Source organism: Nicotiana tomentosiformis, chromosome 5, assembly GCF_000390325.3.
Source record: "Nicotiana tomentosiformis chromosome 5, ASM39032v3, whole genome shotgun sequence".
NCBI lineage: Eukaryota > Viridiplantae > Streptophyta > Magnoliopsida > Solanales > Solanaceae > Nicotiana > Nicotiana tomentosiformis.
In genome coordinates, this window is record NC_090816.1 from 80,377,015 (window position 1) to 80,392,779 (window position 15,765).

Below are 15,765 nucleotides of genomic sequence, written 5' to 3' on the forward strand. Positions count from 1 at the left end.
ACTTGTAATACCCTCTATGGCAACACATTTAGGTACTACAACAACCCATTAAAAGCGTAACCAATGTTACTCTTTAGGCTACACTTCTCAAGCGTGGCTCCAAAAAGCAGCACTTGTAAAGTACAGGTTTTGCTACCATATAGGCCACAAATTTTGCTAATCCCTATTGCCATACTTTTGCGGTCAGTGCATTATATTTTGTACATATTCTCTAATCAAATTTAAGTATGAAGACCTCAAGCACCCAATGAACTAGTAGATAATAAAAGAATAATTCAAAGGCATAAACTTGCAATGACCTTCAAACAAGGAGTAAACCTCGTGTAATACATCAACGAATAAAGAAAACTGTCTCAAGGGGCATGCTAACAATTAATTAACTTTATAAAAAGCAAATGTATTATTATAGTATCAGGAATAACAAAAATCGTAATTGTCCAAAGTCTAGATGATTACGTTCCATTAGATCAAATTGTCGTTTGGCCACCATTTCCAACTGCTCACCAAGACTTTCCTGCACATTTAAAATAAAATTAGTAATTAGATAGAAATCAATAGTATGCAAGTGCAAACTCAGAGCAATGTAACAGAGTTGCCCCTTGAAAATTTAAATACCAAGCACTATTCTAAGAACAAATGTCTGTTATAAGTATAAGACTTGAGCCTAACCTAAACTAGTGGGGGTACGCTATAATACTTCTCAATATTTATCAGTTTTCTCATTAGTAGTTTTTTTTTGTGTGTTGGCATCAACACTTTGTTTTGTATTTTGCATTATCATCAGCACTTTCTTTTGTACTTCTGTGAAAAATACATATCAGAAAATAGAAGGAAAAAAGAAGATACTTTCAAATTTCAATCAGTTGTGTCCATTACCGGAACACAACATTCACTCGATCATGTCCAATATAGAAAGACATATCCAAATTAACAGCTGATAGGACGATGCTATTATAGATAAAGAAAGATCCAAGAAAATAATGGGTTTGACGAGTACGACTTTATAATCCAAAATTGATGATAATCTGATCTAAGAGTAAATTACATATACATAAACTTTCATATCTTCAATGAGAATGTAAAAAATGATACAACTCGCGAACTATGTATCATGCAATATGTAATGGATAAAAGAATCAATCAATTATTCTATCATTAATATTTACAAGTTTCAACTTACTCTTTGTTTCTACCAACCCAACCTAATCAATTTTACAATAGTTCAACATTAAAAGCTTGTTCAAAAGCACCTCCAAATAGAATAGTGTACTAAAATTCCATAACATATCTCGCAGTACCAAAGAGAATATTAGCTTCATCTTTAAATGAAAACAATGTTGGCATAGGCTAACACATTTACATGACATCTCAATACCTAATCACATAATTAAAATATATATTAAGAACTTTGTCCCTGTCATTTAAGTACTTTAAAATCTTTAATATTGGTTTCGTATTTTGATGCACAAGGAAATTATTCCTTTCTAACATATAATTGTGAATCTCATGACATATATATGTTTGGGTTATCAACTGTACCTTTGATGTTGTACGTTCATCAAAATCCATATGGAGCAGAGCTCTAGCCAATTTTGAGATTACTAATTCTCTGAAAACCTTGTCCTCCTACAAATAGCCACAAGACATTAACTCTATAACTGACAAAATAAACTAGACAGGAAAATCTTATAAATAAATATTCGAAAGACAATCAAAACCACCACAAAGAAAACAGTAGAGATGAAAATGCTAGGACCTCTGTAGCAAATCCAAGTGAAACTACTATGCAATCCTGTAAAAGACAGCTGGAAACAAATTTGTATCGATAAGACAACAGCATACCCCTTCCGCTCCATTTCTACTTCCTTTGTTTGACCAGAACTTAGATTGTCAAGGTATAATAACTGAGCTTGCACTAATTAGTTGAAATGTCTACTCAAAAATTCTAAAAGACAATAAAATATTATGTATAATGGTGCAATTGATTTCTTGTGATCTGCTAAGTAAAGGACAATAAAAATGATTAAGCATGAGCAAATACATAAGCCTGCACTTGCACCTGCAGATTTGACTAAACGTTTTTGCATGCTAATTAAGACAACTTTATGGTGTGCTTTATATAAAATTCACCTTCAAAACTCCAGTATATCCTCCAGAAATGCTCTCTTCAATAACATCGAGGCAGGCTGTATATGTATAATGTGATCAATGCCTGGAGAAGTCTTCAAAACCTGTTGTCTAGTAGTTTCTAGGATAGCAGATGACTCATGTATAGGTTCAATTTTATCTATCCTTTGAAGTCTATTAGTACGAGTTTTACGTCCTTTTGCAATATGTAATGCCCAGATAGAAGAAATTACTAAGAGGTCTTAAGAAGATACCACATTATAGATAATACCCAACACCTTCCTTCATCAGAAGTATTGATCTTGGATGATTGTCACATGGTAATAACTAGTTTTAAGTACAAATACAGGTGGAAAAGAAAAAATACAACACCCGATTCTTCTTGCATTTAGATAATCTTTTAACAACGAAAAAATGTCAATCAGTTCAAACATTAATAAATATTACTGGAAGAAGCTATGTAAGAATGGGCTATCTTGTTTGCCAATTTCAACAGAACTAAATCGGCTTCGACCCATTGAATTTGCTATGTAAGAATTGGGGATGAAGCAAAATCTCGGTCAAGCAACAACAATTTAAAGAAGCAAGACATTTTTACCTCCGCAACTAAATAATTCCAACCTTCAGTTCAGGTAGACCTAGTTCAGCTCTCCATGATGCAATTCGAGCACTGCAGCACTAGAATAAACCAATGATATAAACATGTCAGCTTAAAAACTGAAGGCTACAAAAGTGTAAAACCATGAAGTTGAACAGTACAATTTACGAAAATAACAAACCACGGCCTATTCGAAGCACCCACCACTGGCAAATCCTTGAACAGTAGCAACAAAAAGATTCTTTCTATCTAGAATAACCAACATTAGAACAAATAATTTATTGATAATTTATCTATGTCAGTATTTAAACACCAAAGAACGTCTCTAGATTCTCAAAAATATGACCAAAGACTTAGAGACGAAAACAAATTAGCAACCTACTTAAATAGTCTAACTCCTTCAGTCACAAGCATGATATGGAGAACAGAGTTCTGAATGATTCTAAAAATCTGGAGAAAAATTGTGAGCTTGCAACAGCAAGCCTTAACTTTTGGCAAAGAAAAAGAAAAACTCACTAAGGTAGAGAACAAACTGCAAGAGGAAGAAAATGAGTGAGCAAAATCAAAGTAGTGGAAGTGGGTATTGAAGTATTAGTGGTAATATTAGCAATTACAGAGCTAATTACATGGATGAGTGCTCTGCGAGTAAGTCTCTGGGTATTGGACGACAATGGAGATACTATCAAGGTGGGTGGGAAGAACCAAAACCCTAATTCAAGCCTTAATCGAAATATTCAAATAATCAAAACCCTAAACTGGAAACAACTGAAAATAAAGGGACAGGAGGTTACCATTTCAAGACTTAATCAACCATTAATGTGGAAGCAGCGATAACAGCAGCAACAGAGGTGGTGGAAGATGCGGCAGTAAAAATGGAAATTTCTTCAGCACCAGCAAGTCGATGAAGGGTGGGATAAAAAATGGGCAAATATTTCCTGTGGTGTCCTTTTTCCTTTTAGAAAATGGGAGAAAATATTTCATTTTTTTTAAAATTCCCTCCCAAATATTTCAACAACAACAACAACCCAGTAAAATCTCACTAATGGGGTCTGGGGAGGGTAGTGTGTACCTTACCCCTACCCCGAAGGAGTAGAGAGGTTATTTTCGAAAGACCCTCGGCTCAAAAAAAAAAAAAGGACAAAGGGGCAAAAAAGAGACAATATTAGTATCACAACAACAATCATAGGATAAATAGAAACACCATAAAATCCATAAGAAGGATGCAAAGCAAAGGGAGACAATATTAGTAAATATTAGTATCACCACAACAATCATAAGAACAATAGGAACACCATGAAATCTAGAAGAAAGATGCAAAGAAAAAGCGATAGCTAGTAAATAGGACATGCACTAAAAAGTGAAATAGTAAGCCACAATATTGCCACTAGCTATCTCAGACAAAAATCCTACATGGCTAGTCCCACAATGGTACGAAGTAAGGCATGACTCAACTACCCCCTAACCTACAACCCTAATACTCGACCTCCACATCTTTCTATCTAGTATCATGTCCTCGAAAATCTGGAGTCTCGCCATATCCTGCCTGATCACCTCTCCCCAATACTTCTTAGGCCGCCATCTACCTCTTCTCGTGCCCTCCACAACCAGCTGCTCACACCTCCGTACCGGAGCATCTAGGCTTCTCCTCTGAACATGTCCGAACCATCTAAGCCTCGCTTCTCGCATCTTGTCATCAATGGGAGCCACATGAACCTTCTGCCGAATATCATCTTTCTTGATCTTATCTATCATAGTGTGCCCGCACATCCACCGCAACATCCTCATTTCTGCTACTTTCATCTTCTGGATATGTGAGTTCTTAACGGGCCAACACTCAGCCCCATACATCATGGCCGGTCTAACCACCACTTTATAAAACTTACCTTTGAGTATCGGTGACACTCTCTTGTCACACAGGACTCCAGATGCTAACCTCCACTTCATCCATCCTACCCCAATACGGTGTGTGACATCCTCGTCGATCTCCCCTCCCCCCTGGATAACCGAACCAAGGTACTTAAAGTTGCCTCTTCTCGGGATGACCTGCGAATCAAGCCTCACATCCACGCCCATTTCCCCTGGCTCAGCGCTGAACTTACACTCCAGGTATTCCGTCTTCGTCCTGCTCAGCTTGAAACCCTTAGACTCAAGAGCCTGTCTCCAAACCTCCAGCCTCTCGTTAACACCAGCTCTCGACTCATCAATCAGAACTATGTCATCGGCGAATAGCATGCACCATGGCACATCCCCTTGAATATGGTGTGTTAACGCGTCTATCACCAGGGCGAATAAGAACGGACTGAGCGCAGAACCTTGGTGTAACCCCATTACAACCGAAAAATGCTCAGAGTCGCCTCCTACTGTCCTAACCCGAGTCTTAGCCCCATCATACATGTCCTTAATCGCCATAATGTAAGGAACCGACACACATTTTGCATCCAGGCATCTCGAGAGAATTTCTCTAGGAACTTTGTCATACGCTTTCTCTAGGTCAATAAACACCATGTGCAGATCCTTCTTCCTCTCTCTGTATAGTTCCATCAACCTTCTAACAATGTGTATAGCTTCTGTAGTCGAACGACCCGGCATGAACCCAAACTGGTTGTCGGATACAGACACTGTCATCCTCACCCTCGCTTCAACCACCCTCTCCCACACTTTCATGGTATGACTCAGTAATTTGATACCCCTATAATTGTTACAACTCTGGATATCACCTTTGTTCTTATACAATGGAACCACCGTACTCCACCTTCACTCATCCGGCATCCTCTTCCCTTTAAAAAAAATATTAAACAACCTAGTCAACCACTCCAAACCTGCTCCCCCCACATACTTCCAAAATTCTACTGGAATCTCGTCTGGCCCGGTCGCTCTGCCCTTACACATCTTATGCATAGCTTCCACGACCTCCTCAACCTCGATACGCCTGCAGTACCCAAAGTCACGGTGACTCTCGAAATGCTCTAATTCGCCTAGAACAATACCCCGATCCCCTTCTTCATTCAAAAGTCTATGAAAGTAAGTCTGTCATCTCCTCTTAATCGGGGCATCTTCCATCAATACTCTACCATCTTCGTCCTTGATGCATCTCACTTGGTCCAAATCCCGATCCTTCCTCTCTCTCAACTTGGCTAGCCGAAATAACTTCTTCTCCCTACCTTTTTTCCCCAATTCCTCGTACATACGACCATAAGCTGCAGTCTTAGCCTCTGTGACCGCCAGCTTAGCCTCCTTCCTAGCTGCCTTATACCTCTCCATGCACACTCGCCTCTCCTCCTCACCTATGCTCCTAACTAACTTCATGTACACCACCTTCTTTGCTTCCACTTTACCATGTACTACTTCATTCCACCACCAGTCTCCTTCGTGCCCACCAGAGACGCCTGTCGAGACCCCTAGCACCTCTCTCGTAGCCTCCCTAATACAGTCTGCTGTCGCTGACCACATAGTGCTCATGTCACCATTTCTCCTCCAAGCTCACATAGCCGACAACCGCCCCTCCAACGCTTGGGCTTTATCCTTAGTTAAGGCTCCCTACCTGATTCTCGGTCTTCCTCGAGTAGACCTTTTCCTCCTCTTTAACATAATACCAACGTCCACCACCAAGAGCCTATGCTTCGTCGCGAGTATCTCACCCGGAATCACCTTGCAATCCTTGCACAACCCTCTGTCACACCTCCTGAGGAGGAGATAGTCAATTTGGGTCTTCACCACCGTATTTTGGAAAGTAACCAAATACCCCTCCCTCTTCCAAAAGCTAGAGTTCGCAATCACCAACCCAAAAGCCTTAGCGAAGTCCCAATAATGCGTTGTCTATATATTCAAAGAGAACTCTTAACATGTGTGGTCTAAACTTCGTAGCCAAAAGTGATTAACAAAGGCCACCCTTTATAAGCGTTCCCATAGACGATTTTGACAACACTTTCCAAATGTTGGCTAAACTTACTATGGCCTTAGGCCAAATTTGTTGTAGTGTGTGCAGGCCGACGAAACCGCCATGAACATCTACTGATATACAAAATATACAGGACTCGTCTACAAGCCTATAGAGATAAATGAACTATACCATGGTCGGGACAAGGCCTCGACCTACTCATCAAACATGTATAGATAAAATGGACTCTAAGGTCTAGACCTGGTAACTCTGAGGAAGTGGAGCTTACCAACCAAGTTGATGTTTGACTCTGTCTGCTATGAGGGTTTGTCCAACTGTCAATCAGGATCTGCAGGCATGAAGTGCAACGTCCTCAGCAAAAGGGACATCAGTACTAAATAATGTATCGAGTATGTAATACAACAGAATAACTGAAAGCTGAAACTGAACTGATAATATAATAACTAAAAGTAACTGGGAGTCAAAGATAATCTGAAGATATGCTTACCTGTTGATACTGACTCAACTCTCTCAATATAGTAAGTAAAATAGTTGTCTGACCCTGTAAGGATCGGTATGTGAAATTGCTCTGCCGTAGTAGGCTCGCTCATAGGCGCTCGGCCATACTAGGCTCTGTATCTCGGCAATTCTGGGCTCGCACATAAGCGCTCGACCACAGTAGGTTTGATATATAACTTACCATCTGATCAGAGTTGCCCAGTAGGGGCCTGCCCATCGATTATAACTCGATGGTGGTGAAAATACTGTAATATTGTACATATATAGACTCTCCGCTCACTTGGCTAAAAGAAGACAATACTAACTGAATATGAAGTCCCGATAAGGGAGAATATGATAACTTATGAGACTAGGATAATGTACATAAATTCAGGAATATGAACTTCTCTTTATGTCTACTTATCAAACACATGTAGTTACAAGATCATGCCAAAATGAAGAAAAGTTTTAGCCTTAACATAAGTTAACCTCGTTGAGTACTTAATAGCTTCCAAGCAACTCTTCAAACAACTCAACTCAGTCTACCATAGCATAAGGAGATTCAAAATCAGTGCTGAGTAAAGGCTAAGTCTGTAACTTAAGCTAGTAGCTTGTTTTATGTAAATTTGGGCAGCATCTCCCTTGTAACAAAGGCCTCCTCCAATACTATATACCAAAAACAACAACCAGAGCAATACAATAAGAACATCATCAATAATAGGGTACAAAATATTTTATTAACAAGTCATTAACATATCACGACGAGCGGCAAGCTCGGATTCAATCCCTTCAGCACCCTTCAACCCCATTACATTCATTCTTGAACTTAGTAATATATTCATTATAAATAACCAATACCCTTTAAAGGATTTCCAACCTTATACTAAATTTTAAAGTTACCCGAAATAGCCCAACATAAGATAATATCATTGTTGACAACTTCCAAGTGCTTTATAGCCATTTACTTTTCTAGTTACCAATTTCTTCAACAAGATTGACATATAAACCAACATAATCAAACTAAAAATATTATAGACAACTTATTTTCCATAATTTCCAACCACTTAAAGTTCATAAGAGCAACTTTCTAATCAATCCATCAAGAACAACAACATCTCAAGTTAATTCAAGTATTATCTTATAGTTTATCATCCTAACAACTTCACCAACATACAAGAAAGATTAAGAACAATTAGTAGGATATAATACGCACCTTATAAAGTAGCAACAACTTGAAATTTCATTCAAGCACAGCCCACAATTATCCTTAATGACACCACAACACTATAGGTGTTGTATTCTCTTCTTGAATCAACTTTTAGTGTTCAAGTTGGTGTGTAAACACTTATAGTTATCCTTAAAAATCTAATATATAAGAAGGAGGGACTGATTATTACCTTAATAAACAAGAAAAATATGAAACTTGAGGTTACTTCACTTTGAAGAACCCTCCAATACAGCCACAAGATGAAGAACAACGATCTAGCAAGCACCACGCGGTTTCTAGTATTGGATTTATATTTTTATATTAGATTTTTACCATAGAATCATGGAGGAACCCTTGGAGAGAATTTAATAGGGTTTAGGAACTTTTTTGGAAGATAAAAATGAGTGAAAACGATTAAGAATGAACTTAAATACAAGCTGGAGTTTTACACCGACTTTGTGAGTCCCATGGGAGCTGCTTGTGCAGTCTCGCAAAAACGCGAATATTTCTTTACTCCAATGTCGTATCAACGAACGGTTAAATGCATTAGAAACTAGACTTGTAGATTTTATATTTGGTATATATATCATCTCCTAATTCAAAGTATATTGGGATAAAATCTCAGCTACATTTGTCCTAAGTTTCAACACATTTATGAATGGAACTTGTGATGACCTATTCCAACTTTTGTTCCACAAATCGCTTGACTTCAAAAAATAACACACGACTATCATACGACTAAAATAACTCATAAAATAATCTCCTTATAATGTTAAGTACCCTAGTCTCATCCCAAAGGTACATGTTATAACATTCCAACTTATCGACTTTCGAAGAAACTTATTTTCTTCAATTCATTTAGCTTCTAAGCCTTCAAATCCTCTTGGTACTTGGTATTCATAATCTTAAATATTTGTAACCTCCACGTTAACATGATTAACTAACTTTTTTAAACTTTTCAAAGATGATTTCATTTCTGACCTTACATCAATTGACTTACGACGTACTCTTACGTACGAAAACATGGGGTGTAACATCATTCCCCCTTTGGAATATTCGTCCTCGAATGTTGACTGATGCGCTTATTAGTCTCATAACCTATAGATCTTACAAATACTTTACTGTTATCTTCTCCATCTAGGCAACTGCTTTGTGAATAAATCCAAAGGCCAGGGCATTCTCCCCTTTTGTCCTCTTTCTCACACCACGACTTGTGGTCGGAATTCTTCCAATCTCGTAACTGTTTCTACCTTATGTCATGCAGCATGTACGATTCTATCCTTATATGTGTGCCTATGTGACTCTTCTATCCTTTTTCCTTCAGATTTTAGCCAATCTGTAAGCCTCACTTTGTAAACATATACAGAACTATGACAAGTTGTCTCTCTGGGAATCTATAGGTGTACTGATATTTTTCGCTCGGTACTTTGTCGAACTTACGACTATTGCTATATCTTGGTTCATAGCCTTGGTTAGATATGCTTATGGCTTTACTATATCTAGGTAGCTTATACTATACCACAACACTTACTTTGATTTATTATGACCAAGGTCTGCTACCCAACTTCAGGTTACTCTCTCGCTGCTTATCATATATGTATAAATTTAAGTCCCTTAATGATTCCTCATTACTATTCATCTTAAGAATGGCAGCCTAATCCCATCTCACACTTTGGAACATTCATCCATCTATTGTTGATTCACCTTAATATTGATCTATAATCTACCACTGATCACTTGAAACCTCTTAGGTGATATATTGTCACTAGGGCTCACATCTCATCGGGGAACATCTAAAGTTATTTGCCTGATCCACCTAGGGGCGATACTATACTTCAATAACCGTATTTCATGGCATCCCAATGAGATTCACCTTTTGGGGGTATTCTAATCCTTTGCAATTCATGAAATCCCTTTTCTTTGAATCATTAACCAATCAAAGGCCTTAACGCCATCCTCTTATTTATCAGAATTACACCCTTATTCTACTACCAGGGCAATATTTTATCTCTTTAAATTGCTCATAGTATTATACTCCTCTGAGTTCATTCAGGCTATACTGAGCTTTCTATAACTTACGGAATTCATCAACCCTCTTGTTTTGATGAGCTTAATCTCGAGGCCTTACATATTCTCATCACCTTTTCACCCACATTTTTCTAATTCTTACTCCTGTCTACCTAAAACCTTTTCACTCTACCATACTTTAGCTTGTGACCTATCCATATCTATTTATACTACTCACATCCATCCTTTAACTTGCTAGCACCATAGATTTTCTTATGTTATTATGGAACCTCAAGAAAGACATCACACTTTCTCTAACTCTTCTTTACTCTCTTAACTAGACATCTCGATACCTGAAAACCATAGGGGTGGAATATATGCTACTGACGGCACTAGTATCATTTTTGAATACTGAATCACAACACTTCTAGCCCTCTACCTAAAGTATGAACTATTCACAACCTTCTGCACTTGAGTATCTCGTACCTTCTTCACCTTTACCTTTCTTATATTTAAATATCACATCGTATCTTCTATCACTTTCATAACATCCCTTCCACATAGGTGGAATCACATCCACACCTTAAAGATTTACTATAATGTTTGCACCTTTGATGCATACATAATCTAGCGGGAGCTTCATACTAACTTCTTTTGAGGCTGGTACCCTTCTAACTGCTTTATCATAGAGTTGTTATAGAATATGGACGTTTTACTGTCTCTCTTGTACCTCTTATATTAAGAGTGATTCTGCAATGTTCTAAATCACGATTTCTATAATTATTTGGATCTAATAATCTGACTCCTGATTCACTGAGCTGATGTAACTCTTTAGTTTCCTCTTCTCTCTCAGCCTTTAAGTAGGCTTAAGCTATCTTCCGATATGTGGCTCAGGATATTAGTTATTACTTTAGCCCCTCGTGGACGCTATGGAACATCCATGATATAACCTTCTAGTAATTCAAGCTTTTGTCTGTGACGTGGACTCAGTTGTTTATTTTAGCTTATACTGGAGTCTCCTATAGTCGTATCATTGTCAACATATATGCTACATTGATAACACTCTGAAATCTTAAGTGTGTTCATAATGTAACTAACTCTGGGTCATAGATCGAATAATTTCTTTTGTGCCTTCTTAGCTTTCGTTAAAAGTAAGCAATTAGTTTTCTTGGTTGTTCTGCCACTTATTGCATGAATACTTGGCTTATCTTAGTTCCCACATATATTTTAATTTTGTACAACTCATATGATCTCGAATATTACTTTGGATTTTATTTCTCGTTCTTTAGTCACAATAGGTACCACTTTCTTATAGAGTGTATACGATGTTGTAGTGAGACTGTTGTTACAAGACCATTATTTATTTAGGTCACTATGCTCACTACAAGAAATATGATTTTTAGTGGCAATGATTTGTGGCGACCCTTGTAGTTGCCACAACAAGTAAGGGTTTTCGTGGCGACTTGTTAAGGTAGCCACAAAATATGATATTTGTAGTGGCAACCCGTAAAATCGCTACAAAAGCAAACGTTTCTGTGGCGACAAAAAATAGTTGCCACAAAAGTGATTGTGTTGGTGGCGACTTTACATAAGTCGCCACAAATGTTAACTGAATTTTTGTTTCCAATAACACAAGAGTTTTTGTGGCGACTTACTCGCCAGGAAAGATAATGCTTTTGGTGACCTTTTAATCATCGCAACTACTAAAATACTACAAGGTAAATATACTACTAATTAATTAGAATTCACATTATAAATAGTAAGTGGTCTGAATAAGTAATAGCTCTTATGATTGTTTGTTATTAAAAAAATAAACTTATTATGATTTATATAATGTAAAATAAATACAACAAATTATAGATGAATATATGATATTATTTCATTCTTCAATTTATAGGAGGTGAAGCTGAAATAGTCATAAAAATAAATATACAAATGAAATCATACTCAACCCATGTTTTTCTTACTTTTAATAATTAAAAAAGAAAAAAAAGCAAAAGTAACCAAATATAAAAGAAACTCAAAGTGGTCAGACTCAAACCCAAATATCCTCTCCATAAACGTTCCCCAAGCCCATACCCCACCCCATGCCAGCCCCCAACGAACCCTAGAATTTCATTTCCCCCAAACCTCCCTGTAAAACCCTATCTTCCCCTTCCCCAAATTCATCCAGTTGAGCAACTTCCACCGGCGATTTCGTCTCTTCGACCAGAAATCACTAATCCAAATCCCACGACTCCTTTTAATAAGGCGGATAGTGGATAAGATTCGTTGGCTCGACTGCTATATAGTCAGTCGTAAGTATTTTTTTTTTGAGTTGATTGCTTAAATTTATGCAATTTGGAGAAGTGCTTTTTACTTGTGGATGTGATTGTACTTTTTCGATGTGTGTTGGTTATTTCAATTTGACTTGCTTTTTGGATTTTTTGTTGCCCTCATTGCTTCAGTATTTGAGCGACTTTAATTTTTATCTCCATAAATTTTCTTGAGGCTCTTTATCCTGTAAATTAAGGTATTTCATGTTTTAATTTCTGGGCATATAGCAAAGTTCTCTAATTGAAATTTGCAAGAGCTTGCTTTGTTAACTGATCTTGGCACCACTAGCTCTAAAAAGGGGTGAATTTTTGCTTATGTTGTAGGTGTCTGTGAGGAGAAGCCAGAAGCTATCTGACAAGATACAGAAACTAGTTTCTCCTTTATGGCAAGGTAATCAATTACTAGAAGCTACAAATTAATAATTATTCTGTTTACTAACTAGTTTCACACTTTATATTTAAGTATGTACTGGAGTAGTTAATATCTAAAGAAGGTTTGACTCAAGTGCAAATGGGCTCACTGTTAGTACTGCATGAAGCTGCAATATCTGGCCTTGCTCTTCATGGTCAAATACAAGTTTAAGAATCTCATATGATGTGTTGCTAATACAGTTTGCACATGTGAGTGGTGCATCATATTTATTGTACGATTTATAATTAATCTGTTAATTTGACAATCTCATTATTTATTTCAAACTCTTAGAAGATTGCAACATAAGATTCATTTTTAGGTGATATGCAAAATTACTCTTAAGAAACTTATATCTTTTTAAAAAAATATAAAATTGCAATAGCAACTTGGAATTGTAATTCTACCTATTTATCTCCTGCCACTATCATAGGAAATCGTGTGTATATGGATAGTTAGTTATCAAGAAATTAGTAAAATTCTAGTAACAGCCTTATATAGAAGGCATTGTAACTTTCTTGATGTTTACTCTCTTCTTCCACATTTTGCTAAATTAACGAGGATATGTCAACTCTTAGTTTATCTTGCTGATTGAAATTTCAGGGATGACCAAAAGGAGTCACTCCTAAATTTAGCCTAGCACTGCTCGTCCCAGGTTATCTAAACTGCTTGTCCAGGTATATCCTTTAGCCATTTAATATTATTCCTTGATTTACATGCTGTATGATACATTATGCTCAACGCTTTGAATTTTTCTCTGAACTTTCAACAATATGTAATGCCATGATTTATTTGGAGGTTCTTCTAGTTTGCTGAGAGATGTTTCCAATTTTATTAGAAGTCACAAATTTGAGAAATAATTTATACAGTACTCAAGACCTTAATGTCGATCAGTTTTGGATTAATTAGGATGCCATAAAAGGATAGTGCTTAGGGTAGAGATGAAGGTTTACTGGTGTCAGCAGTAGTGGTTACTGAAGTTGTTCATTTCATAAGTCTATCTTGTATACAAGTTGATATGAACCTTAGTTAGATTTGATAAGTATTTCACATATTATAAAGAAAAAGTTATTTTTTGTTATGAGGGTTATCAAAATGATCATTGGCATTTTTGCTCTTTAAATTGCAGGGACAAAGGTTCGTCGAAAAGGAAAATGATGTTGGCCAAGGAGGAATCCATAGACAGTTGATTTTATTTTCCGTGTGTTATGCACAATTGAATGTATTATGGAGTAGTATATACTTTGTAGAATAGACAGTAATGAAAAGTTTCTATGTCATTTTGTTCAATTGTATTTGGTGGTGTTTCTTATAATATGATATGTTGTTGGGTAAAGCAGTAAAATGTAGCTGCCAATTATTTTTTTAAATAAAAAATATACTTCAGTGGCGACCCATGTTGCCACAGAAAATAGGTTTCAGTGGCAACTTTAGAAAAATTAAACACTTTCTTTGGCGACTTGCTATCGCTATTGTAGGTCTTTGGTGGCGAGTTGGTCGCCACTAAACGTACATGCAACCCATTTTTGAATCGTGGGTCATTTTGGTGGCGGTGAAGGTCGCCACTAATATATATCTTTTTGTGGCGACATTGATTGGTCGCCACTAATAAGTATCCGCCACTTAGTATAGTCAAGGACTACGGGGTCGCCACAACGTCGCCATGAATACCCTTTTGTGGCGCCTTTTCTAGTTTCGGTGGCGATATTTCTCGCCACCGAAAGCCCAATTTCTTGTAGTGGCTTTTGAAGTCTTCTTCCTTATTTCCTCAGCTAGTCTTTCATTGTAACATTTAGGGAAGATTCTCTTACTCTTGTAAAGCTGTGAGCTTATCACATCATATACCTGACGGAATTTTTGATGTTCTTACCCACCTATAAATATCCTTAGTTACATACCTTCGTGCCCTTGTTCTCGTAGGGTTACTTCTGAACTCAATTTTTTGTCTCCCCAGTGGCACTCTCTTTTATTTTCGTAACACTTTTACGGCAACTATAACTACCTCAACTCCTATCTGAATATTTCTTAAGGATTATGATGTCGTATCTGCGAGACTGAATTTCCTATGTTGGGGTTCACTAGGTTTATCTTACACGATCTACTGATTTATCTGTATCCTCTTGTCTAGCCATAACTAGGCTCTTCCCGAATCAACTACTAACTACTCGTTAGTCCATTCTCATATCTATATTCCACATAATCTCTCTTGGGTTGTTTGCTTTGTCTTAACTTACCTCTCACACTAACTCCTTATGTATCAAGTGTTCATTCACACTTATTTATAAATAACACCCTGGGAGAGAACCCTTACTGCATCTCCCCACCATCGTGCTTGTATAATGTTCTGGAGTCATAACATATATGTAGGATCTGAATAAATGCAATCTCACCCCTTTCGCCTTTTTACCGCATTCTTCCTTTACTAGTCCATAGTCACCTCTTCATCTTTGGCATCTTTACACATCTTCATAGACTCTTACTCGCCTTGCGGTAACCCTTCTATACCAGGGATAATTGAATTTCTTACGCGTGAGGGTGACACCTAGTGTAACTGGCACACTTAGTCCCTTAAGCATAACTCTGCTCATATTAATTGCTTTAGGGAAGCGTCTTCCTAAATGACCTTTAAAGGTTATTCTTCACTTTTCTGGAACACGATTTCTGAAATTCTTACGATGCCGACTATTATCGAATCCTTTGGTCCCTAAATCATGTTCGATTTTTTTT

At 37.2% G+C, this 15,765-nt stretch overlaps 2 long non-coding RNA genes across 4 annotated transcripts; one reads left to right on the forward strand and one right to left on the reverse strand.

Moving 5' to 3' along the window:
• Positions 1 to 260: 260 nt before the first annotated feature.
• Positions 261 to 3,713, reverse strand: LOC104097104 (uncharacterized). Of its 3 annotated transcripts, XR_686471.4 has the most exons (5): positions 3,517 to 3,713; positions 2,726 to 2,805; positions 2,131 to 2,186; positions 1,540 to 1,626; positions 261 to 514 (listed from the first exon to the last, which is right to left on the reverse strand). It is a non-coding gene; the product is annotated as an uncharacterized lncRNA (long non-coding RNA). The 3 variants fall into 3 exon arrangements; XR_686469.4 differs by lacking the exon at positions 2,131 to 2,186 and having other exon boundaries at positions 3,517 to 3,705; XR_011407873.1 differs by lacking the exons at positions 2,131 to 2,186; positions 2,726 to 2,805 and having other exon boundaries at positions 3,517 to 3,698.
• An 8,845-nt stretch (positions 3,714 to 12,558) lies between these two features.
• Positions 12,559 to 14,223, forward strand: LOC108945421 (uncharacterized). The gene is made up of 4 exons (XR_001969564.3): positions 12,559 to 12,604; positions 12,954 to 13,020; positions 13,642 to 13,715; positions 14,168 to 14,223. It is a non-coding gene; the product is annotated as an uncharacterized lncRNA (long non-coding RNA).
• The last annotated feature ends 1,542 nt before the right edge of the window (positions 14,224 to 15,765 follow it).